This window comes from Manis pentadactyla, chromosome 3, assembly GCF_030020395.1.
Source record: "Manis pentadactyla isolate mManPen7 chromosome 3, mManPen7.hap1, whole genome shotgun sequence".
Classification (NCBI taxonomy): domain Eukaryota; kingdom Metazoa; phylum Chordata; class Mammalia; order Pholidota; family Manidae; genus Manis; species Manis pentadactyla.
The window spans coordinates 18,951,363-18,976,723 of NC_080021.1; the positions used below are offsets into that span (position 1 = coordinate 18,951,363).

The 25,361-nt window shown below is 40.9% G+C and overlaps 1 protein-coding gene and 1 pseudogene across 3 annotated transcripts in view; one reads left to right on the plus strand and one right to left on the minus strand.

The window, feature by feature from the left end:
- The window catches only part of LOC130682830 (serine/threonine-protein kinase TAO1-like), a 174,271-nt gene that overhangs the window by 138,356 nt on the left and 10,554 nt on the right, over positions 1 to 25,361 (minus strand). The window lies entirely within an intron of this gene.
- LOC130682829 (oligosaccharyltransferase complex subunit OSTC-like) lies at positions 8,337 to 9,345 on the plus strand (annotated as a pseudogene).

Consider the following 25,361-nt stretch of genomic DNA (forward strand, 5'->3'; position numbering starts at 1 on the left):
CAGCACAGCATAGCGATTCAGAGCAAAGAATCTGAAGCCAATCTGCCTGGGCTGAAACCCCGCCCACCTCTTCCTGCTGTACTGGGCAGTGTGCTGAACCTTGACATGCCCCCTGACCTATAAAGTGAGGGTGATGACGGAATTGCTGTAAGGAGTCAGCTGTTGCATTGAACATGATTAAGACATTTTGTGTGGTTAGAGCAATGCTTAACCCATAGTAAGCTTTATATAAACATTCATTATTATTATTATTATACATTAAGCCCCCTCTCCATTTTTTGTTTTGTACTATGTGCTCTAGGCACAAAAACCATGTACTGTATATAAACTATTAAAAGAAGCATAATGAGTAAGTCAATAATGCACACGATCCTCATCTTATCATTTAAAACAGTGGTCTCTAACTATCCCACCAATAAATCTTTCTTAAGCATAAACCCAATATATGTGTATTCATTTACCTGTGAAGTACAGGCAGGCACGAATATCATAAACTAATATTTCAAAGCATAATGGACACTTAAGAGGAGAGTTCTCATTAGTAATGATGGCTATAAATCCATATTTTGAATAATTGTGATCATTTTGAATTTTTGGCCCATTTTTGGTCAGACTTCATTAGCTTATCATTGTTTTTACTTCCTACTGCAGCCAGTGAAGAGGCTCTCCCAGGAAGAGCTGTGTTAGTGCTGACATTTTCCTTTATGTCTGCAATAGCAGTTTCTTCACTCTGCTCTTTCTTTGCAAGACACTTCTTTAAGCATTTATCCATTTTGGGAGATTTTTGTTTACTTAAAACTAGACACTATTACCTATAAATCCATTTAGCCAGCCACACAATCCATTAGCAGTACGCCACAGTACACCAAAAACAAATGACTGACTGACAGTACCACTGGCCTCCATGCCACATTGAGGTCCAGGTGCCTTGGGTACTGACATGACACCTGAGGCCTGATGGGTAGACAGAGAGGACCATTATCAGTCTGGATATTAAACATTTGTAAAGCTTTTGTGCTGCTTGTTCTCTGTGTGTCCCTAAAGATCTACTCTCCACTTCTCTGCCCAGTTCCATGCCCCCGGGGGCTGACTGCAAAGGGCTGCATCTCCCAGACTCTTGCCAGTTGGTATCTGGTTGGGTAGCCCAATGGAAGGTGCCGGCAGAGACCAGAGAACAAAAGAGAGAGTTTGGGGTCTTTCTTGTACTCCCTCTTCGCTGGTCACAAATCTCTGACAGAAGCTGCATCCCTCCTCCACAGAAAGCCTCCTCTCCAAGCCTGGGAAAAGTGATTCCCAGTGTTCCCGCCTCTGGGAACCTCAGCATCCTTTGTGTTCCCTTAATCCTTCCCACACCTCTTCAAGCAGACCCTTCATTTATGTCCCTTCATTTGGAACTACAGGGAGATGACTTCCTGCCAGAAACCTCACTGATAATTGCTTTATTTCTTCCTCCTTAGTAAAGAAATCAATAGGTTTCTTTTTTTAATTCCAGCACTTCACTTTTTAAACCACTGGTTTAAAAAACTATTCTGATGATTAAGACAAATCATTTTCCCTTTTTCCCACCATTCTTTGGGGAAAGTTCTCACTCGAGCCAACAAATACCTGCTGAGTGAGCCCTGGGTAGCCAGTTGCAGATCTGCCTTCTACTCAGGGCTCTGCCCCTCTGGGCTGACCCCGGCGGAAAGCTGCGCCAGCTCTCCGACTCAGTCTCTCATCCATAACATGAAGATATATTGGATTAGTTAGTCTCTAGGTCCCTTTTAGTTCAAACATCCTTTTGTGATTTTAGGAAGCCACATTTGAGTTCAGATGAAACTATGTTATTTAGTATTCTTGTTTTATTTCTTGATTTTCTTCTTCAACACTCTCCCCACCCCCACCCTATAACAAGCCCATACACACTGTCAAGTTTTTCTTGGATCAAAATTCTTTAAATTTTATAATAGGCAATAAGAAATAAGAGAGCCCAGATGCAATATCAGTAATAAATTGAATCATACTCTTCACCAAGTGCTTTCAAATATATTACTTTTTTAATTATCATAGCAACCTTGTAAGGTATATACTAGTATTATACTAGTTTTACAAATGCAGAAACTGAGGAGGCTCAGAGAAATTAAACGATTTGTCCAGGATCACACAGTATGGTATGCAGGAGCTAGCTCAGGACAGCTGAGCTGAATGGATGTATCTGTTTCCAGCTCCTCATTCAGTAATAGGTTGGTAACTTGGCCGCGATGTAAATATTTATACTACAGAATTCAGCTACAAATCAGAGTTTTGTTGTTGATGGTGTTTCGAGAACTGATTTTTAAACATACCATCACACTCAGGTCACACAATTACTAAACCACAGAGCTAGGGTTTAAGTTCAAATCTGTCTGGCCCTAAACCCATTGTTCATTTTATGTCTTTCCCACACAGCACCTAATACAAAACCTTCGGAAGAGTCTTTCTGAAACACACATTTCTGCACCAGATAGCCAGAGGTCTCTAAGATAAACTTTCATTAGCCTTGCCATCCAAACAGTCTTTCTATTAGATGAAGATTTGCCAACAAATAACTTTGAAAGAATTTTTGGCTTGTGCTTATAGCCCTGCCACTGGAAGATGGAAGTGGATTATACACAGAGCACTTCTTTGTTTCCATTTCCCTCATATGTATGAACACAATGCTCTCTTCCCCTCTCCCAGTCAGGGTTTGTCCCTCTTTCTAGGTTGGGCATTTCACAACCATGAAGTGCTTTGACGTGAACGCAATTTTATCTTGAAACAAAACAAAGGAGAGGACAGAACCCTTGAATTCAAGCAACCCAAAAATTATGACCTTCACAGACTTAAAGACATTAAACCTGACAGAGACCTCAAGAGGTGATCTGGTCCAGCTTCTATTAACTTCTTATCAGCATATACCCTCCCCCACTCCATTTCACAGATGAGATGACTGAGACCTAGAAATGTTCATGATCTGCCCAAAAAACAAGAGGATCATACTCTCTAATTTGATAATTATTGTAACAGGATATTGAATGGGGTTTCTCTTGTCCCAGAACTTTGTGTTTTGTTTTCATTATGTATTAATTTTAACCAGCTTAACTACCCTGGGTCACCTCACTTCCTAGTTCTATGGACATTGGTCTCTTTCCAGTACTTCTAACATGGGCTATATTCCTTAGCCCAGAGAGAAATGGCCTGAGTTTGTAATTTGGAAAAAAACTTCCAATCACTCTTTAATTTTCAAAGATACACAATGCACAAAATTATAGCATCAGGTGAGAAGGGAAAATAAAAAGACACATTAAACTTTGTGACCTGTTTCATTATAATCACTTATGCAGTAAAATGTTATATCTCCTACAAGTAGTGAGTCTACAGCATCTTACTACACTGATGGACAGTGACTGTAATGGGGTTTGTGGAGGGGGACTTGGTGAAGGGGAGAGTCTAGTAACCGTAATGTTCCTCATGTAATTGTAGATTAATGATAATAAAATGAATTTAAAAAATGTTATGTCTCCTAAATTACCCCTGGAAAAAAAGTTTTTAGGTTTGGAAATGCTCCTAGTTTTGTTTTGCTTTTTTCCCAGCTATACTGAGATATAAGTGACATTTAACATTGTGTAAATTTAAGGTATATAATGTGATGATTTGATATGTGTCTATATTGTAAAAGGATTACCACAATAAAGTTAGTTAACATCTCTATCACCACAGTTACCTTATGTATATGTATAGTGAGAACTTTTGGGATCTATTCTCTTAGCAACTTTCAAGTATATCATATAGTATTGTTAATTATAGTTACCACGCTGAACATTAGCTCTCAAAAACTTAATCATCTTATAACGGGAAGTTTGTACCCTTTGACCAATAGCTCCCTACTTCCCTCTCCCTACAGGCCCTGGCAACCACCATTCAAGTCCCTGTTTTCATGAGCTCAGCTTTTTTAGATTCCACATATAAGTGAACTCATATAGACTTACTTATCTTTCTTTGTCTGACTTATTTTATTTAGTATAATACCCTTAAGGTCCACCCATGTCATCAACGGCAGGTTCTCCTTTTTCATGTCTGAATAATATTCCTGTTTGTGTGTGTCATTTTTTCTTAGCTCCCATGTCTTAGCTATTGTGAATAATGCTGCAATGAAAGCCCAGAGCTTTGGATAAAACACAATGCAGGGGACAAGTATCCTGACAGAATAAGCTCAACAGTTAAATCCAGCTACCTCCCTGCAGGGCTTACAGAGAGGCCAGAATCGACCTTACTCCCTCCATCCCCTGAATCAATATAAAAGAAATGAAAAGGAGGGGGTCAGCGGGGAGGGGAGGGCAGTTTCATGGGAAGAGCCTATCCCTTCCCTTAAGTCAGAGCAGGAACTCCAGGAGAATCATTCATAAAGCCCAGGACTTCCAGTGATATGAAAGACAGGCATTTCATTCCCCTTTGGATGTCTGGTGGGCAACAGGCTTACAAATGTTGCCGGGAGCAGGGGAAGACAGACTGGAGAGGACATTGGCCTAGGAGTTGGAAGGGCAGTGAGGCAGCCTGCACTGTCCCCCATGGCATGCAAGCTTCCCGTGAGTGGAGTGGACAGTAAGAAAGTAACTGAGCTTGAGCCATCTTTCCTGAATCTCACTAAGAGGATGTCCCCAGGTCATTGGCCCCAGCAGTTACTAAAATGCCAGACTGAAGTGAGGTCAGGAGAAGAGGTTGCCCTGGAGCCAGATCTCCATGTAGGGAAGGGTGTGGAGAAAGACTTCCACAGGGGTCTCCAAAGGACTTGCTCCCACAGCCCATGGGATAGCCAGCTTTGGACACCTGCCCCAGAGAGAACCAGCCACCAACCAGTTAACTAGAGAAGCAGCAACCCAATGGGAGAGGATGGGAACCTCACCTTGGACTGCTGCATAAGGAGGAACCTCTGCCCACTCCCCATTCCCACCTTCCTGTCCCCCACCCCACCCCAGCTCCAGGAAGAGGGCCGGCCATGGGAAACCAGCAGCCACTGCACCACAGCCTCCCCTGCATTGCGGGGGAGGAGAGGAGAGCTCCGCGCTGGATCTGAGAGGCATTATAAAATAAACCAGGCTGAGGCTCAGATACTGTCATGAGATTACTAATACCCAACAGGAGCTGAAAAGCTATAGAATCTGGCCTGAAGGTCAACAAGGGAGCTGTTCCCAGGACACCGCAGGAAGAGCCATGTAGCATGGTTGGGAGCCAATACAGAAAAAACTCTTTTCACGTTGATAGCCCAAACTTAATATTTTTTCTTGGTAATATCCCAAATACCCCAGACTTCCTATTGAGCTAATGCTAATCTAGTCAACATTTTTACCTACTGTGTGCCTGCAACTAGGTCTACCAAGTCAAAAAAGAATGCTAGAGCCATCACATATGAGGACCCCACGTATTTATGGGGGGAGAGCCAGGCATATAAATGAGTAATTTTAATAATCTACAATCAGGTACATATGAGCTTCAGCAGAACACAATAAGACATATTAAATAGACTTACCTGTGTGTCAATTCCCTCATCTATCAAATGGGAATATAATAATAGCACCATAGGATGGTTGGTTGGATTAAATGAGCTATTTTTTGTAGAAGAGTGCCTGGCACCGAGTAAATTCAACACTTGTTAATGTTCAATATTGTAGTTATTAATTCTACTTTTATATCGAATAGCTGGGTACTGTTCTTATATAGAATAACTGGGTACTCAGCATGCTAAGTGCTTGATTACCTCGACAATTCTATGAAATAGATGCTATTTTTTATTTCCGTTTCATAGAGGAGAGAACTGAGGCACAGGAAAGATAAGCAGCTTGCCCAGGGACATGGTGCAGAACTGGGCTTCAAACTTAGGCTGTCCAAACCCAGAGCCCACACTCACCATGTAACTTAGGGGTTAACAGTGGCCAACTTTGCTGGGCACTTCCGGGAACGCAAAGGCAAAGTACTTTTTCCAAAACAACCAATAAAATGTAGTCCTAAAATAACTTGCAACAAAAAAGTCTGCGTCTGGATTTTCAACCTTCACATGAGTTTTTCAATCCAATTTCAAATTAGGAAAGGCAAAAATTCACTGTGGGGTCCTGGGCATGCACACATGAGCTTACTAGCTCATGTTACTGGGGCCCATTCCTGGGGCGTGGATCCTTCAACCCTGCATCCAGCTTTTCTGCAGAAAGCTGCATCCTGCCCCTCATCCAGGTGCCTGGTTTGATTTGGATGCCATGCCTTCCAAAGGGGAATTTCAGGTCCCCGAAGGGTAGCCTGGGCAAGCCATGCTTGATCATGTTGTTTACATAACTATCCCAGCTCCAAAACAAGGGATGCTGGTACCCTGTAATTACTGGCTGGCAGGCCTGTCACTGGGGAGAGAAAAAACACGGGTAATAGCTCCATCTGCCTGTGGAACCCAATTGCTCTCCAGACGCCCAAGAAAGCTCCCTGGAAAAGGAAGCAGCAGGCCAGGTCTCCCAGCGCCACCACTCAAAACACCCATTTTTATTAAATACACAGAATTTTCCTGCCCCCAAACTGAGCATGACTGTGGCCTTGTAAATGACATAGCCACACCTGAGTAGCATTGTGCTTGAGAGGCTCCTATAAAGTTCCAATCCTCATTAATCCCTCACCAAAACACGTTCTTCAGTCAAGAACAGCAAGAGTGCAACTTGTGAAGTGTTAAAAAGACATGCTCATTAAGCCACACTGTGCATCAGGATTCCAGATACCAAAATGTTGCTTCACTTGTACACACTAATAAATTAAGAACTTGTGTCCAGTGTTCATGGGGATTGGTGGTTCCCAGGTTTTAATTCTGCATTTCATCAATTCTAAGGTGAGCATTCTTTTCATTTTTAATATCTTTGAATTCAGGCTTTTACTATCCAAGGCATCTTAGATTCAGTGAAATTCAGACTTATGACCGCAATATATGTAGCTTCTCCTCTCCTTCTCCACTACCTCCCTGCAACTAGAGCCCTCAGCATTGCTTGCCTGGAAGTTTGTAAGAAGTGCATAACCCTTCTCCCCATCTCCAGCCCGAATCCCTCCAATATATCCATTTTGCTGCCCAAGAGATCCTTCTAGAACACATATCTAATCATATCCCTTTCCTGTTCATAATCATTCAACAGATAATTTTTCAATCTTGGTTTCAGATAAATGAAGATTCTTTTTACTGTTTTTTTCTATTTCTGGTAGGTGTCTTGGTCTCTGGCTACCATAACAAAATATCATAGACTGGAGCCTTAAACAACAGAAATTCATTTTCCTCAGTTCTGGAGGCTGGAAAGTCCAAGAACAATGCCTGGCAAGGTCCTGTTTCTGGCAAGAGCTCTCTTCCAGACTTGCACAGGGCCATCTTCTCACTGTGGTTTTGCAGGGGAGACACCTGTCCTCATTCAATCTTAATTTCCTCCTGAAGACCCTACTCCAAATACAGTTGGGTTAGGCTTCAATATATGAATTTCAGGGGGGTGCAATTCAGCCCATAGCAGTAGGTTTGAAAATAAATAATAGAATTTGTAACACATCAGTGAGGATGCCCCAGACTATTAACAATGGCCAACTCTGTAGTGGGGGTGGGGGGTAGATGTGATTTGGGTGGACACAGAAGAGAGCAGTGAAAGGGGACTTTCATTCATTCACTATAAAATCATTCTGGGTTGTTGGAAAGTTTGACAAGACTTACTTTTGCAATTTTTATACCAAAGCTTTCAAGGCACTGCGAGACTTCCCATAAACACTGGTCTAACATACAAGCTCACTGTCATTGGCAGCAGGACTGGTGATATGAAAGCCCTTGCCTCCCCCAAAGCTTCATCAAGAGCTGTACATCCTCTGCTCCAGCTCCTCCAAACCACATGCAGTTCCCTTAGCCAGCCACCTGCTTCATGCCTCTGTTGTATGTGCTGTTCTCACTGTCTGGAAGGACCTTCCCTGTGTTGTAAACTCCTACTCTCCCCCCAAGGTGCAGCTCAAATGACACATCTTTCATAAAGACCTCTTGGAGTATCACCCTGAAATTCCTGAGACACTATGCTCACGGTCCCATCGTAGCCCTGATCTCACTGTATTACAATTATTTGTTTGCAGAGATGTCCCTCCCAACAAACTAAATTCTTGAAAATCTGAATTATAATTCATTTTTGTAGACACAGTGCCAAGTCCAGTGGCTGTCACATCACAGTAGTTCATTACCTATACAGAGTAGCTGATATTAATAAAATGGATTTTTCTGTTCATACAAAACTGTATGTGGTGAATTTAATTCCAATCACATTCCAGCTGACTGGAAGTAGAACTTTTTAAAGAATGTCTTAAGATTAATGGGTAGCGTGTGGGGCTGGAGGCCAGGAGCTGCTCCTGTCGCCACCAACATGCGGACCATACAAGTTCTATTCTTCATGCTCGAATGCCCCGAGCTGAAGCTGAAGAAGCCACCCTGGGTGCGTGTGCGGTCAGCCATGAGGGCGTACGCTCTGGTGGTGGTGTCTTACTTATCACCGGAGGAATAATTTACGATGTTATTGTTGAACCTGCAAGTGTTGGCTCTATGACTGATGAACATGGGCATCAGAGACCAGTAGCTTTCTTTGCCTACAGAGTAAATGGACGATATATTATGGAAGGACTTGCATCCAGCTTCCTGTTTACAATGGGAGGTTTAGGGTTCATAAATCTAGACCGATCCAGTGTCCCAAACATTCCAAAACTCAGTAGACTTCTTCTAGTCACTAGGTTTGACTGTGTCTTACTGAGTTTTTTCATGGCTAAAGTGTTCATGAGAATGAAACTGCCAGGGTGTCTGAGGGGTTAGAGTGCGTTTTGAGAAGAAATCAGGGGATACTGAACTCACTCCTCTTAATGAAGTTTTAAAGGCTCTACCAATCATCTGATATGAAATATGGAAAAGTATGAAAAGCAGAAAAGAAGCACCTAGTGAAAATACAGGAAGCATTTTAAAGCTTGGACTAGAACGTCTTCTTGGTATCATAAAGACAAGCTTATCACAGTATTTTTTGCTGCTGGCCTATACTGACATACCAAACATGTGTAAGTGGCATTTTTTTCTTAGTTTTTCATTTCTTAAAGAAAATATACTCCATTTTTGCAACTACAATATTGAACAAAGTGATTATGTTTTACAACCCCCTTAATGCTTTTGGGAGATGACATTTCTGACTTTAAGAAATGAATGTAAAATCAAGGAGTGAGACCCTGAAAGCTGTGGACTCTGGATGGGTGATCAGCTTTACCTGTGATGCTCTGTCTCTAAACAGTGTGTGCGATGGTACATTATTTTAGATGTGCGTATAAGACTGCTTCCTGAACAATAAGATGTATGAAAGGAGCAGAAATGAATAATTTCTCTAATTTGAAAAAAGAGATTAATAAAAACTCTGCTGTCATGCAATATGTAACTGATAAGTCTAAAGGCAGTTTGGCCTAAAAAATAGTTGAGATTGAAGGCATCTGTTGCTCATGAAAACCTATGGGGGCATGTTTTAAAAAGAAAACAGACTCTCATTCCCCACTCAAGCTTACTAAATGAGAATCTGTAAGGATGGAATCTCCAAATCTATAAAATCTTTAAACATCCAGGAGTGCTGATGTAGTCAATTCAGAGTTTTGGAATCTCTATTTTAGGTTAAAACATGAAAAAAGTTTTAAGTAAATCCATTCATGATACTGTGATGTCAATATGCTTTTTGGTCTTAGAGTAAATGATGGCTAACTTTAATTTATATCTTTTACTTTGGAAACTTGCTGCAACTGAGGGGTGAATGAGATACTAGAAACAGGTACACTGACATCATTTATCTGCACTGTGAAAATATGAGGCAAAACCAAAGAGAGGGTAGAGATAAGCAAGGGCACCACTCCAAACTTCCCACTTTCTTATAAGCTCCAGATAAAGAGCTAACCCGTTAGGTTGGCAACCTGCACTGGGCTGGATATTTTCCACTTGCTGCTCTGAATCCACTCTCCATCCTCCTCTATTCTCTCTGTCACCCGGAGGCCAACCCAGGGGAACTGCCTCCATGGGCCCTCTGCCTGCAGCTTCTGGTTAGTGCTGGCCAGGGGAAGGGTATAGGAAGACGTGGAGGGTGAGGCAGAGCAAAGGCAGATTGTTTCTTCCTGCCAGCAGCGCTGCCGGAGGGCCACAGCAGCCATCAGTTGACCTTCTCCAGGGAGGTGTCCCGGTGGGCTCCGGTCACACCCTTCCTCCCTTCACTCCTTTACGCTTATGGGCTGTAAAGTTTTCCCGTTGCTGCTGTAATGAATCAGCACCAACCTAATGGCTTAAAGTAACACAAATATATTACTTCAGAGTTCTGTAGGCCAGAAGTCTATAATGGGCAGCTGGCAGAGCCACGTACCCTCCAGAGGCTTTAGGGGGAATCCACTTCTTCGTCTTTTCCAGTTTCAAGGGGCCATCCAAATTCCTCGGCGCCTGGAGCCACATCACTCTGACCTCTGCCTCCATCTTCACATGTCCTTTTGTCTCTGACCATCCAGCCTCCCTCTTGTCAGGAGTGCTTGCTCCCAGCCACCATTGTCTTTTATGCAGGCAACCCCAGTGACGTCCTTATCCTGTCCCTTCCATTGTCCACACAGCAGCAAACCAGAGCATGTTCTTCATCTACGCAGAGCCCTTGGGTGGATTTCCACTACACTTTTGACGAAAACCCAATTTCTTACCAAGCTGATATGGCCCTTTACAATCTGGTCCTGCCTGTCTTCCTAGTCTCAGCTTATCCCCCTCTCCCTGTTTTACTCCAGCCACACTCATCCTCTTTCACTCACCTGAACCTGTCAACCTCTTTCTACTTCAAAACCTTTGTCTGTATTGTCCTCTCTTTCTAGGTTCTTCCTTACCATCAGGTCTCAGATGTCTCCTCCTACTAATGGAAATACCTTACTTCCTTTACTACCCTTTACCAAGTAGGAGCTGACCCTCCTCCCCCATCCCAACTCCATTACTCTAGATCTCAACTTTTAATATTTTTTAATGGCACTTATTACAGTTTGTAATGATTTCATTTGTTTGTTTTTTTAATGTATTTCCTACTAGATTGTAGGCTCCATTAGTGCAATGATTATGTCTTACCTAAATACTGTATCCCTATAGCCTTTGAGTCTGACAAAGCAGGCCCTTAAGATAGTTTGTTGTATGTAGTATATGGTCATTTCTTAGATTCTAAGAAGCAATGGTTAATAAAGCTAAAATGTTAGTTTATCGCGGTGTGAGCCAGTTAGTTCCCTTTACTTGTTTACAAACCCTCTAATTTGACCAGCTGTCACCACCATTGTATCTCCAGCCCCACTACGATATCACATGTAATAAATACATTGAGTACAGACTCTCACCACCACTATTCAATTCATTTCCATTCTATAGCTACTTAGGAGCACTAAGCACTTGGGTGTCTTACTATGGTTGGGGGTGGGGTAGGAGGTGCAGTGAGTGAGTAGTATAATTTACTTAATACTGAAGAGCAGATTATTTTACCTACACACGTAAATAATAGCAGGTATTAACTGTGATCCTTATGGACCAGGAACTGTGGTAAGTTTGTTACATAACTCATCTCATTTATCTTCAACAGGATCACATACCAACTAAGAACACAGGTTCTAGAATCACCTTGATTTGGGTTCAAAAGCCAGTTCTGAGACTCTCATAGGTTCTTTACCCTCTCTGGGCTTCCTTTTCTCTCTGGCTGAAATGGGGGTAAAGCAGTAACCACATTTTCGCATTGCTGAGAGTATTAAATGAGATCATGTATATGACGGGCTTAGCTCAGTGCCTGGCACACAGGAAGCATTCCATAAATGCCAGCTGCTGCTTTGTAACTTGCTCTTCTGGGGGCCCTGCATGTCCTGTAGCGTCAAACTATGCATCCAGCACAGAGTCGAATGAGTTACCCGGGATGAGTTCCTGCCCTTTAGCCTCACACCATCAGAGACAGCTGCAAGCATGTACTGATAATTCAGAAGACGGCCAACGTGTGCCTCCAAATGGCTGCGTTCATTTTATGGTCCAAGCACAGCAAACCCATGTTCTCATTTTCTTTTCCACAAAAATAGCTAGCTCTGTTCCCTGAAGAGGGCCTGGGTTATTATAGTTCCTTAAATGCTCTGAAATTCTCAGGAGAGAAGGAATGTTTTTTTTAAAGCAGGCAAAGCTTGGAGCTAGAAGACAAAAGGTTAAATTTTCTTAAGCTACAATGTAACTCATTTCCTGTTTTTCTCAACTGTCTAGACACAGATCTCATAAGCATTAGCCATGAATCCCACCATCAGGTTAAAAATAGAAGGTTTAAATATGAAATGCTGTGGTGGAGAAAAGAGCATAGGTTTCTACCTTCATCCACAAAATGACTACTTTGAAACAGGATTTTTTGTCTTTGTTGTTAGCTTTCCCATAAGGTCTGTGAAGCTGTATTTCAATGGCAGGAGTACAGAACACCATTTTTACTAAAAAATTTTTTTGTCCTTCGATAAAGCAAATGCAATTTTTCCCCTAGGTTTTAAAAGCATTTGAAGGCATACCTTACGGTAGCTTCCCTTAACAAGGAATGTGGTCACTTACTTTAAAAATCTCAAGTTATTGTGAAGACCAACATTTAGTCCCAAATAAATCTATGCAATAGAAAATACATAGAAATGTGATATTTACTTTTTCTTATGTCTTCTGGTTCCATAAAGTTATCTGATAAATATTTTGTTTTGAACACATAATTTTTCCATAAAACAAATTTTTTAAACTCCCTGGGCAGTACTACACAAGTGTGGGGGATCTACCATAATAAATTTCCCAGATTTATTGGCCCTCAGAGACCATTTAATGTGATAGGACTATCAACACCTCTCAAACTGGAATATCAGTTCAGGAAACATGAATTGGATACCTCTATGATTTTTGTTTTCCGGTTCAGAATTACCTGAGGTTATGTCTCTTCACTAACAATCTCAGCTATCTGAATCACAATATAAAATTGAAAGTAAACAAGTACTATTGACTCTGCAATATTGTAATGGCTCTGTTCTGTATTATTGGGAGACAAAAAGAAGACTGCCTTATAGATATTCATGCAATTGCTTTAGAATGAATGTATTCATTATGGCTTTTAATATTTATACAGACAAATACTGAAATACAGATGTGTGTTAGTATATATGTAAATATTTCCTGGCTCTGTCCACTGGGGGATCCTAGAAGCAATGACACCTCCCCCAAGACCTTGGCTTCTAATCCACTATCCAATAAAAGGAACTAGTTCTTTTTGGAAAAAAGGTTAATTCCAGGGTTGGAGCAAGAAAAACAAGCTGAGCCTAGAACAAAAAGGAAATGCCAAAAAGCAAGAAGGTACTAACAAGGGATGGAGCGTATTGAAGGGATGGATACAGAAGCCAAGCTAATTAAGTTCCTGATGGCCAAAGCTGGAGCAATTTGAGCAACAAAATAAATAATGATAGTATTAGGTTACAACCCACAGAACAAAAATAATATTCATAAGCCCATTCTAATATAAGTGAGGGAGAAGGAATAACTCTTCCTTATAGAGGAATTCCAATTAATAAATGAAGAAAGTATGAAGGAAATAGAAAATCCCCAATAAGTAAACATCACAGTAATAATTGCTTTGGCAAGAATCATCTGTAGAGACTAAAATCACTCTATAAAATATGAGAAACAGAATATCTGCATAATCTCCAAGTATCTACCCAAGGTATTTGTTAGTTACAAAAGGAAAAATGGTAACTTACAGTGAAGAAACCTGAAAGATACTACTTTAACCAAAAGGCTAGCATTACCAGTAATAAGACGTATTGACATTGTTTACTTCCTGACAGGGTGCAAGGAGAAGGGACGTAACATTGTTTCTCAGGTATTCTTGCCAAAACTGCATTACCTCCATTTAATCAGAGAAAACAGACAAACCCAAATTGAAGAACATTCCACAAAGTAACTGATGAGTTCTCTTCAAAAGTGTCAAGATCATGAAAGACAAAGAAAAACTAAAAGAAGACCAAGTTCATGTCCCTCTATAATTAAGTTCAGCTGGATTGGATCTTGAGTCTGAAAAAAAGATCATTAACAGAAAAACAAGCAATTTCAAGCAAGATCTACAGTTTACCTAACAGTATAGTATCAGTATTAATTTCCCAGTTTTGATCAACCTACTGTGGTTACTTAAGTTGTTAACAGTAAGGGAAGCTGGTGAAGCTATATTTGAAGAATCTTTGTACTATTTTTATGACTTTAAGTCTAAAATTATTTTTCAAAGTTTTTGAAGTTAAAAAAAAATGTTCACTACCCAAGTATTTAAAACTCAGTTCCTGTGTATACCAATGATATCAATTTTAATAGTAATAATAATCACAATATGATTTTTTTTATTTCACTTCCTGACCATCCACAATGTACCAGAAGATGTACTAAGAGCTTATATGTGTTTTTTCTTTTAACTTTCACAACCTAAGGTAATAAAGTTAAATAACATGACCAAGGTAATATTGCTAGTAAGTGTCAGAGCTGTGACATCAACTTCTATTATAACCACAGAAAGGATGAAAGTAAATTACTTACTTCTTGAAAGAGGCCAAACAGCTACCTAAAATTATGGGCAATGCTGAATGTCTGTGCTACACTATTTCTGTTTCTTGTTCATTTGTCCAAGACTTGAAGGCATATCAACAATGCAGACATTCAAGAATATAAATTAATACCCTAGATGAGTAAGTTTCCCTTTCCTTTTTGAAAATTTGTTTATAAAAATTTCTCAGGGTTGCATGCATGCCTTGGAAGATTTTACCAAGTACTTTCTAACTCATTGATTTTATTTAATCCTCAAATCCACCAAATGAGTAAGTTCTATTTTCACCAATTTACCAAAAAAAAAAACTAAATCTCAAGGAGATTGAGAGGTTTTTGCCTGCAGATCTTCCCACCCCCCATTCAACAGCTAACAACATCAGTGATATCTGTCTTTCGAAATTATGGTAAACTAACATCCAGAATATCCTTGAATGAGAAAATAAGTAATGAAAGTACAGGGGTGGTAGCAGGTGAGAGGGAAGGCAGAGGGAGAAAAGGAAGACATTTTGGCTAATGAATGGTTAAGAGTAGGCGTGTAAGCTCAGCTCAGCCACCTTCTAACTATGACCTGGGAAAGTTACTCTTTCTGCTTCTTTCTTCTCACCTGAAAAAGAGTTTTAGTAAGGGTAGTAGATTGAATAGCATCTCCCCAAATTCACATCTACCCACAATGGCAGACCTTTTTAGAAATAGGGTCACTGCAGAAGCAAATAAATTAGGATAAGGTCATACTGGATTAAAGTGGGCCCTAAGTCTAATGACTGGTGTCCTTGTAAGAAAAGACACACAGAGAAAGAGAGAGAAGGCCCTGTGAAATTGTAGAGAATCTCAGAGGATTATAGTGACCCAGATGCAAACCAAAGAAGACCACGGATCACTAACAACCAGAAGCTTTTTAGAGGCAAGAAAGGATTCTTCCCTCGAGCCTTCAGAGGAAGTGTGGTCCTGCTGACACCTTGCTTTCAAGACTTCTGGCCTCCAGAACTGTGAGAGAATAAATTTCTGTTGTTTCAAGCCACCAAATTTATGATCACTGGTTTTGGCAGCCCTACGAAATTAATAGAGTAAGCAATAACAGGAGGCAATGAGGGCAATTAATAGTCTTTGAGCCATCTCACCCGGAAAAAGAACAAGGGTGGTCAGAGTTGATTACACTGTTTCTTAGCTTGGGATATTTTTTAGCACTAGCTGGCACACTCCCTAAGTACAACTACTCTGAGTCACTGGTCAGCTACCAGGAACTCAACTTCTGGAAAACAGCCTCTGCTATCCATCCAGGGATGGGAGTGAGATAAGACCCCTATCAAGTAATAACATGATAGAGCAGTAAATACAGATTTGAGTTGATCTTTCTATCTCATCAGCTAAAAAATGTTCTCTAGGCATGATGGTTACTATTATGGAATTGTGTCCCCCAAAAAGATATGTTGAAGCCCTATTCTCCAGTATCTCAGAATGTGACCTTATTTGGAAATAGGGTCATTACAGATGTAATTAGTTCATTTAAGATGAGGTCATACTGGAGTTTGTTAGGTCCTTAATCCAATATGACTGGTGTCCTTATAAGATGAGGAGACAGAAACACACAGGGAGGGGACATCAGTGTGACTTTGGAGACAGATTAGAGGGATACATCTTCAGGCTAAGGAGTGTAACCACCAGAAGCTAGAAAAGGCAAGAAAGCTCTTCCCTACCAGTTTCAGAGGGAACCTGGTCCTGATGACATCTTGATTTCAGACCTCTACCTTCCAGAACTGTGAGAATACATTTTTGCAGTTTTAAGACACTAGGTTCATGGTACTTTATTACATAGCCCTAGGAAATGCATACAATTGCTTTAACAAGGCTAAGTTAAAAAGGTGGTGACCCTGCCCTCTGAAAGTCTGCGTTATGAAATAAATGGATACAGTCAACAATGGTACAATTTGAAGTGTCTGTGCTGGTTTTTCTCTATTTACACACCTACTGCTCCATCCTCTACCCTTCTCTGTGGCTTGGAGGCTGATTCCTAAGGACTGCAGGACTGCAGCATCCAGTCCTTGGGGAACTAAGGCTCTTCGGCCCTTATCTTCTGGTTGGGTTTGGCTAATGGGAGACAATTGGGTACTGGAGAGTAGGAGAAGCAAAGCTGAATATTTCTTGCTCTCTCCCTGCCTCAGTGTTTTGGCATGTCTTCATTTCTCTACAACTACAGCTCCTGTCGGGCACCCCTCCCTTGCCCATCTGGCATCTGCAGTTCTCTCTGGGCTCCATGACACAATTTCCTCCCTTACTCCTTCAGCCCTTGGGGTGGAAGAGTTTCCCTATGCTGCCAGTCCCTAAGAGCCTCAACATCCCTATTGGTTCCCTCTATTTCTGCCTTTTACAAACTGCATGTTTATGTACACCCAAAATTCACATGTTGAAGCTTTAAGGCACAAGATGGTATTTGGAGGTAGGGCACATGGGAGGTAATTAGGTGTAGATGAAGTCATCAGGGTGGGGTCTCCATGATAGGATGAGTGCCCTTTTAAGAAGAGGAAGAGAGACAAGCACTCTCTCTGTCCAGCGAGGACACAGTGAGACAGCAGCCATCTGCAAGCCAGGAAGACCCGGCCAAGAACCCAGTTGGCCAGCACCTCAATCTTGGACTTCCCAGCCTCTCTAATTGTAAGAAATAAATGTCTATTGTTTAAGCCATCCAGTCTATGTATGGTATTTTTTTTCATAGCCACTTAAACTTCATTAAATCCTCTTCAAAATTCCAGCTGAGTGTGCCTTAGATCTCCTTCCAAGACCCTGACTAACAGAGCGGCCATGTTACAAAACCATAAAGATATAAACCTCGCCAAGACTGGACTCTGTCAAAGCGATTCATACCTGCAGTTGTCCCTTCCAGGCAATGGATTCTTAACTACAATAACTAAATAGTTGCAAAGGTCCATTCAGGTTCACCCAACCTGGAAAACCACTATTATTTAATAGTAACTGGAGCAGTGCTTTAACGCTGGGCTCTTGGAAGACCACAAAATAATGTACTAAAAATTATTGTACCTAACATTCTACATAATATATTCCCAATTCTCCTCAAAATTGTTGCAGTCATGAAAAACAAAGAAGGATCAAGGAACTGTCACAGACTAAAGGAGACTAAAAGAGATATGACAACTAAATGCAATGTGGTATCCTAAATTGAAGTGCAGGACAGAAAAAGGGCATTAGTGGAAAAAAATGGTAAAATCCAGATAAAGTCTGAGGTTTAGTTAATGGTATGTACCAATGTCAGTTTGGTTTTGACAAAAGTTCCATGATAATATAAGATGTTAACATCAGGGGAAATCAAAACTGAGTAGGGGATATATGAGAACTCTGTAACTTTTCTGTTAATCTAAAATATTCCCAAGTAAAAATCTGATTTAAAAATAAATGATTGGAGTATACAAAGTAAAAACTGAAGGAATAAAACAGCAGCAGACTCAAAGACTCCAAGAAGGGAGTAGTGGTTACCAAAGAGAAGGGGTTAGGGAGGAAGGTTGGGGAGGGAGGGAGAAGGGGATTAGGGGGCATTGTGATTAGCATACAGAATGTAGGGGTGTTAAGAGGAAGGCAATATAGAACAGAGAAGACAAATAGTAACTCTATAGCATCTTACTATGCTGATGGACAGTGACTGAGATGAGGTGTGTGTGGGGGGGGGGGTCTTGATAATATGGGTGAATGCTGTATTCACAAAGTTGTTCATGTGAAACCTTCATAAGATTGTATATCAATGACATCTTAATACAAAAAAAACAAAAAAATAAGAATTTTGGGGAAAAAAATAAATAAATAATAAATGATTGGACCTACGTATGGAGTGAGACTAAATACAGGTTAAGGAACAGTCAACTTAACCGTAAAATACTTGTTTACAACAATGACTATTACACACCGGGTTTCTTACATAAACTTGATACCCTTCTCTAATGATACTGAAAACTTTTCATCACACAGAGCTGAGAAGAGCTGTGCTGAGGGAACAGTCAATGCCAAAGAGAGTCCAGTTCCCACATGCACACCCACTCCATTAAGAAGAAATAGAACAACTCGCCGAATAACCACAAACAAAGTATTATGTACACAATAGCCATTGTTCATCTCAGATGAGGGCATATTGAAGGTCTCTATTAGTCTGTGGCTTGCAAAAATATCTCTTTTTACCCTATTTTCTGTGTTTGTTGAGTGGAACACTTAAGTTATTGAAATGACAGAATCTTTGGTTTCAACCAGAGCAGGCTGTGTCTGGGAGACACTGAGAAACAGCCCTACAGAGAGCAACTTCAAATGGAACACTGATTCCTTCACACATCTGGAAATTACCTTCAGCCTTAAGGCCTCATCACTTTCATTCACCAAGCTACGAAATGGATTCATCAGGTATTAGCCCTTATGAAAAAGCAGTAGTTCTGAAGACCTATAGCACATCAATGTGAATATACTTAACACTACTGAACAGTACACTTAAAATGGTTAAGATGATACATTTACAATTTATTTATTTATTTACTAATTATTAATTAACAATTAATTGGTATTTGGGGGGAAGGCGTATTTCCTACCCTGCTTGCTTGTTTGGGCCTCTTGTCTGTGTCTCCTGAGGTCCTTTCCCACTTCATCTCTTAACCTCATGGCCATCTTCTTGCTCTTGGTCCCTTGCTTCTTTTACCTCTCACTAGTAGCCCCTGAACCTGTCCCTTGCATGCACTAATCCTCTAGCCTACACCTCTCACTTTTTTCCTTGCCCACAAATTCTACAGGATTTGGTCTTTCTCCAAGTGCTCCAGGGAACCTTCTGGAAGCTATATATGAATAGCTAGTAATTAATAAAATTAGACCCTTAGCAATATTTTCTATCCTCAACATATTAATGTCCGGTTTAAAGAGATTGATAAAACACCTAATTCAAAAAGTGTCTTATTATAAAAGCACTTTAAAAATTATCCCAAACATCAAATAGCATTTAAGCCGCATTACATTAACAATCTTATAACACTATCCTCTACCAGTGAATAACTGGTAAAACTTTCATACAATATCTGGTGGGAATGTAAACCGGAACAAACCTTTTGAAAAGCAATTTGGCAATATGTTTTGAGAACCATAAAAATATCCATGCCCTTTGGTCTATTAACCCCATTTCCAGGAATTTGCTCTAAGGAAATTATACCATAAAAGAAAAAAAGGATTATGCATAGAAGATGTTTATTTCCAGGTTATTTACATAACTTCTGAGTGGACATAATCAAAACATACTTTATCATTTTTCTCCCACCATCCCTTTAAATATACTGTTTTGGTGGGGTTTTTTTGTTGTTTTTTTTTTGGCAGTAGGAGAGGGCAGGAGGAAGAGGAAAGGAGCTTGCCCTTGACTCTAGATGAAACTACTGCAAGACCCTGCCTGCTCTGGTCACTTTTGGGTAATGACAGTCTGATGGTCGCAAACATGGTCTTAACTGACTAATTCATTGTGTCAGTTCATTATATTAATCAACAATTCAGTTTGCATTCCAGATTTCTACCCCTTGTCAGCTAGAGCCAGCAGTTGACTGAGAGATGGGGGAAAGAAGGGAGTCCACATGCAGACAATTTCTTTTCTCTTCCACGATTCCTTTACATTTCCTCCCCCACTCACTAGCTGCCATTTTGGAGCCCATGTCAAAATGGATGGAAGGCAGAGAGGTAAGTAGTTATACCCAGAAATACTTTAATTGGCTTGTGACTGGTACTGTTGTAAGCTAACTTCGTGCTCACTGGATTCTGCAGCTGTATAAAACTGCCTCACTTGGGCACATTTCATGGTATCTGTGGAGATCCCCACCTCTCAGGACCTCTCCAGTTTGAATTCTCAGGACAAAGAAGAAGCATTCCATCCTGGCTGCCATGTACCCACTCTACCCCTGGTTCCCTGGCAATCCTCTCCATTCAGCCTTCATCATTAGAGTTCCTGTCACCTCCCAGAGGGTCTCTTGGGCAGGACTTAAATGACTCCAGCCAAGAATGGATAAACAAACTGTATGAGAATATAACTGAATACCACTAAGATATAAAAAAGAATAAACTATTGATACACACAATATGGACAGAATTCAAGGATGTTATGCTGAGTGAAAAAAGCCAATTTCAAAAGGCTGCATACTGCATCATTCCATTATATAACCTCTTGAAATAACAAAATTATAGTGGTAGAGAATAGGCCAGTGGTTGCCAGGGAATAGGATTAGATGGAGGGTCTGACTTGGGGGAGGGTGTAGTGTGGGGGAGTTCCTTCATAGTAATGAAGCAATTATGTATTCTGATTTCACAAATCCAAAAATCTATACATGTGATAAAATTTTCTATTAACACATATACACAAGTGCATGTGAAAATTGATAAAAACCAAGTAAAGTCTGTAGTTTAGCTCGTAACATTGTACCAATGCCAATGTCAATGCCCTAGTTCTGAAAATGTACCATGGTTATCTAAGATGCTATCAATATAAAAGGTTAACATCCAAAATTTAAAAAAATCATACAAACAAATAAACCAATTAAAAAGTGGGCAGAGGACTTGAGTAGACATTTTTCCAGAGAAGACATACAGATGGCCAACAGGCACATGAAAAGATGCTCTACATCACTAATCATCAGGGAAATGCAAACCAAACCACAATGAGATATCATCTCACACCAGTCATAATGGCCACTATCCAAAAGACAAGAAATAATAAGTGTTAGTGAGGATGTAGAGAAAATGGGACCGTCCTACACTGTTGGTAGGAATGTAAATTGGTGCAGCCACCATTGCAGGAAGCAGTATGGAGGTTCCTCAAAAAACTAAAAATAGAAATACTGTATTACCCAGTAATTCCATTCCTAGGAATTTACCTGAAGAAAACAAAATCTCTGATTCAAAAAGATATGCACCCTTATGTTTATTGCTGTATTATTTGCAATAGCCAAGATATGGAAGCAAACAAAGTGCCCACCAATATATGAATGGATAAAGAAGATGTGGTATATATACACAATGGAATATTATTCAGCCACAAAAAAAAGAAACAAATCCTTCCATTTGTGAAAACATGGATGGACCTAGAGGGTATTATGCTAAGTGATATAAGCCAGGCAGAGAAAGACAAATACCATATGCTTTCACTTATTTGTGGAATCTAAAAACAAGACAAAATGAACAAAACAGCAGTAGACTCATAGACACTGAGAACTGACTAGTGGTTGCCATGGGGGAAGGGTTGGGATGGTGGATAAAATAGGTGAAAGGAAAAAGGAGGCACAAAATCTTAATCAGTATAAATTAGTCATGGGGATGAAAGTGCAACATAGAGAAAATAGTCAATAATTCAGTAACATCTTTCTATGTTGAGAGATAATAACTACACTAGTTGGAGTGAGCATTTAATAATGCAGATAACTATCAAATCTATACAAACAAATCTATATAACTATGTTTTATATTTGAGACCAATATAATATATCAATCATCCTTCAATTAAACAAAATTTAAAAAGATGTTATCACTGGAGAAAGCCAGATTAAGGGCACATGGGAACTCTCTGTTTTATTTTTGCAAGTTGTTGTGAGTCTTAAATGATTTCAAAAAAAATTTTTTTAATGGCTCTGGTCCAGTTCTCTCTAGAGCTCCCAGGGGACACACGTTTGAGCCCCACAAAATACTCTTCCATCCCTTGTCCCAACAAACCTGGGAGGGCAGGACCAACCCCTGCCCCCCGTGTCCTGCTGCCCAAGGGCTACTCCATCCACTTCTCTTTGCCCCCAACTGTTGGAAATACATTTCAGGCTCAATATGTGGCCCTACGGAAGCCCCCATCATATATTCAGGAAAGGAGGTAGCACCCCGGCCTTCCCCTGGCCCCCTCACCACACACTGACTGCTAGTGCATTCCGCCTGGCTGCAGGCATCCAAGGCTTAGACAACATGCTCACGAGAATTCTCCTGGTGTAGAGGACGCTGTGGCCTGTGCCAGATTTCCCCTCAGGACTGAGGCCCTCATTCACATGCTGAATCTCTCTCAAAAATTGTTCTAAGCTGGAGAAAGCTACGTCATCCCAGGCATGTCTGCACCCAGTGACTGGTCCATGTAGAGGCATAAAGACCCGGCCTCCTTGCCTCAGTAGGAAACAACTCTACAAGACCATCTCAGCTCCAGGGTTAGTGGAGGGTCAGCTGAGGCCTTTATAGTGACTGCACTGAAGCTCAACTATTCCCTCCGCCCAGTCCTACTGCCCTTATTGCCCCGCAGGTGTTAATCCCCAAACACTCCTCAGTAAACTTCCTGCACACAAATCTTCATCACAGAGAATCCGATGGAGGTTCCAGGGAACCTGACCTGTGACATCTGAAGAATTCATAGATGATAGTCAGTCTCACTGTTTGGAATCTGATATCTACTGAACTAGTGCCTGAGTCAAGAGTGAGAGAAGAAAAGTCCCACTTAACACCATGTTATAATAGGAATAACCAAATAAATATTTATTAATAAATAATGGTAAGTCAGCTTCATGGAATTTTAAATAGCTGGTAAAAGTTATGAACATTTTGCAGCAAAATAGTCCAGAAAAATGACCATGATCTAATATTAAGAGAACACAAAAGTGATTCTGGACTGAAAAGAAAAAGCAATAAAGGACATCTTGGAGTTATTTGGAGAAATGTGAATACAGACTATGTATTATATAATATTATTATATTTAATGTTAAATCTCTTGGACATGATAATGTTGTGATTATCAGGAAATCATATATACAGGTGAAATCTCATGATGTCAGCAACTTGCTTTCAAATGGTTCAGCAAACAACTGTGAGAGAAAAAGAACTCTTTTTGCAAAGAGCAAGAATACTCATTCCCTGCAGCAAACACATTCCCATTCCTGTGCTACATGCTCCCCCTGGTGTACCAAGAGAGCAGAATGCACTCACCGAGATGGATTTTAAAACTCCCCTGCACAGCTGAAAAGCAAGACCTTTCAGAGAAAGTGATCAAAGTGTGGCACATTTTAATCTCTCCCAACCCCCAACAAACAGTGTAGTTCCTGTCCTCCGCCCCAACCATTTGTTCTCCATGATGTCAAAATCTGAATTTCAGTTCTGGTGGAGGGAGGGTGTGGTTGGCAAGGGGGTGGGGAGGGGTGTACGTATAGCCTTGTCTGTGAAGGGCCCAGGGTCCAGAGTCAAATAGCCAGGCGGCTGAATCCCACTTTGTCTATGTACTAGCTGGTGACACCTTTAAGCATCAGCTTCATCTGTGAGGCAGGGATGGTAACAGTACCCATGTAAAAGGGTAACTTGAAGGATTAAATGGGATAATACAGACCAAGACATTGGCATAGGCTTGGCCCACTGTTCCACTAGAATTCAGTAAGTATTAATCAATTATTATGATTATTAACCTCTTCTTGAGGGGGCTGCTAAAATTTTAGAAGTGCTACTGCCTTGTAAAGTGTAATTTGAAAAATACTGCCCTGGAGTATATGATTTGTAGACTTTATTCTTTGGAGAGAATTTTTCCTACAAAGCTAAGATTACTAATCTCATATTAAAAAAAAATAAATAATAAGAAAAAAATTCCCCTTCAGGGATACATTCCCTGAAAAGGACTATTTTACTGTATCTTTTCTCATAAGTGATTTCCAAGAAAATGGACTTTTCAAAGTCTCCACCAATTTTTCTGCTCCCCATTGTGCCTCCTCTAGGTCTTCTGCTTTTCTCACTCCAATCACGGTCTCCTCCGAGGCAAGTCACTCTCCTGCCCCATATCAAGATATCTGGTGAGTCTTTTCCGTGCTCCCAGGTCATGCACCCAACTGTCTACTCTTCCTTCTTCCACCTGCTTTTTCTTGCTCTGTCTCTTCCTTTCAACAAATCCTCTTTGAGCATCTATTTCTGAAAGTTCTTACTAGTCTTGGGTACAAAATTATCGAAACAAAGTCCCTGCCTTTTATGAGATTATATAGTGTAATAAGCCAGACTCTAGTGGGAAAGCCAGACATGAAAAAACCTAGAGAGGAGGGAGCCAAGATGGCGGCGTGAGTAGAGCAGCGGAAATCTCCTCCCAAAACCACATATATCTATGAAAATATAACAAAGACAACTCTTCCTAGAATAAAGAACAGAGGACACAGGACAATATCCAGACCACATCCGCACCTGAGAGAACCCAGCGCCTCATGAAGGGGGTAAGATACAAGCCCCGGCCCGGCAGGAGCCGAGCGCCACTCCCCCCAGCTCTCGGCGGGAGAAGAATAGGCAGAGCGGGAGGGAGACGGAGCCCAGGACTGCCGAACACCCAGCCTCAGCCATCCGGGACAGAGCACAGACACAGTACGCGCCCAGGGGGCCCTGGATGCTAGGGAAACAGGGAAGCAAGAACAGTGAGCGGGCACCGGAGGCCTGGCGCTGGAGGACACCAGAAAAGCGAGCGACCATTTTTTTTTTTTTGCTGTTTCGTTTTGGCGAGCGCTTTTTGGAAGTCTTAAAGGGATAGGGACCCCAATACTAGGGAAACAGGGCAGCAAGACCGGTGAGCAGATGCCTGAGGCTGGTGCCGGAGAATAAAGAAAAACGAGCAGCCACTTTTTTTAATTAAAAATTTTTTTTTTTTTTTTTTTTTTTTTTTGTGGTCGCTGTTTTGTTTTGGCGGGTGCTTTTTGGAAACCTTAAAGGGGCAGGGCGGGACACTTAATCCAGAGGTAGGGA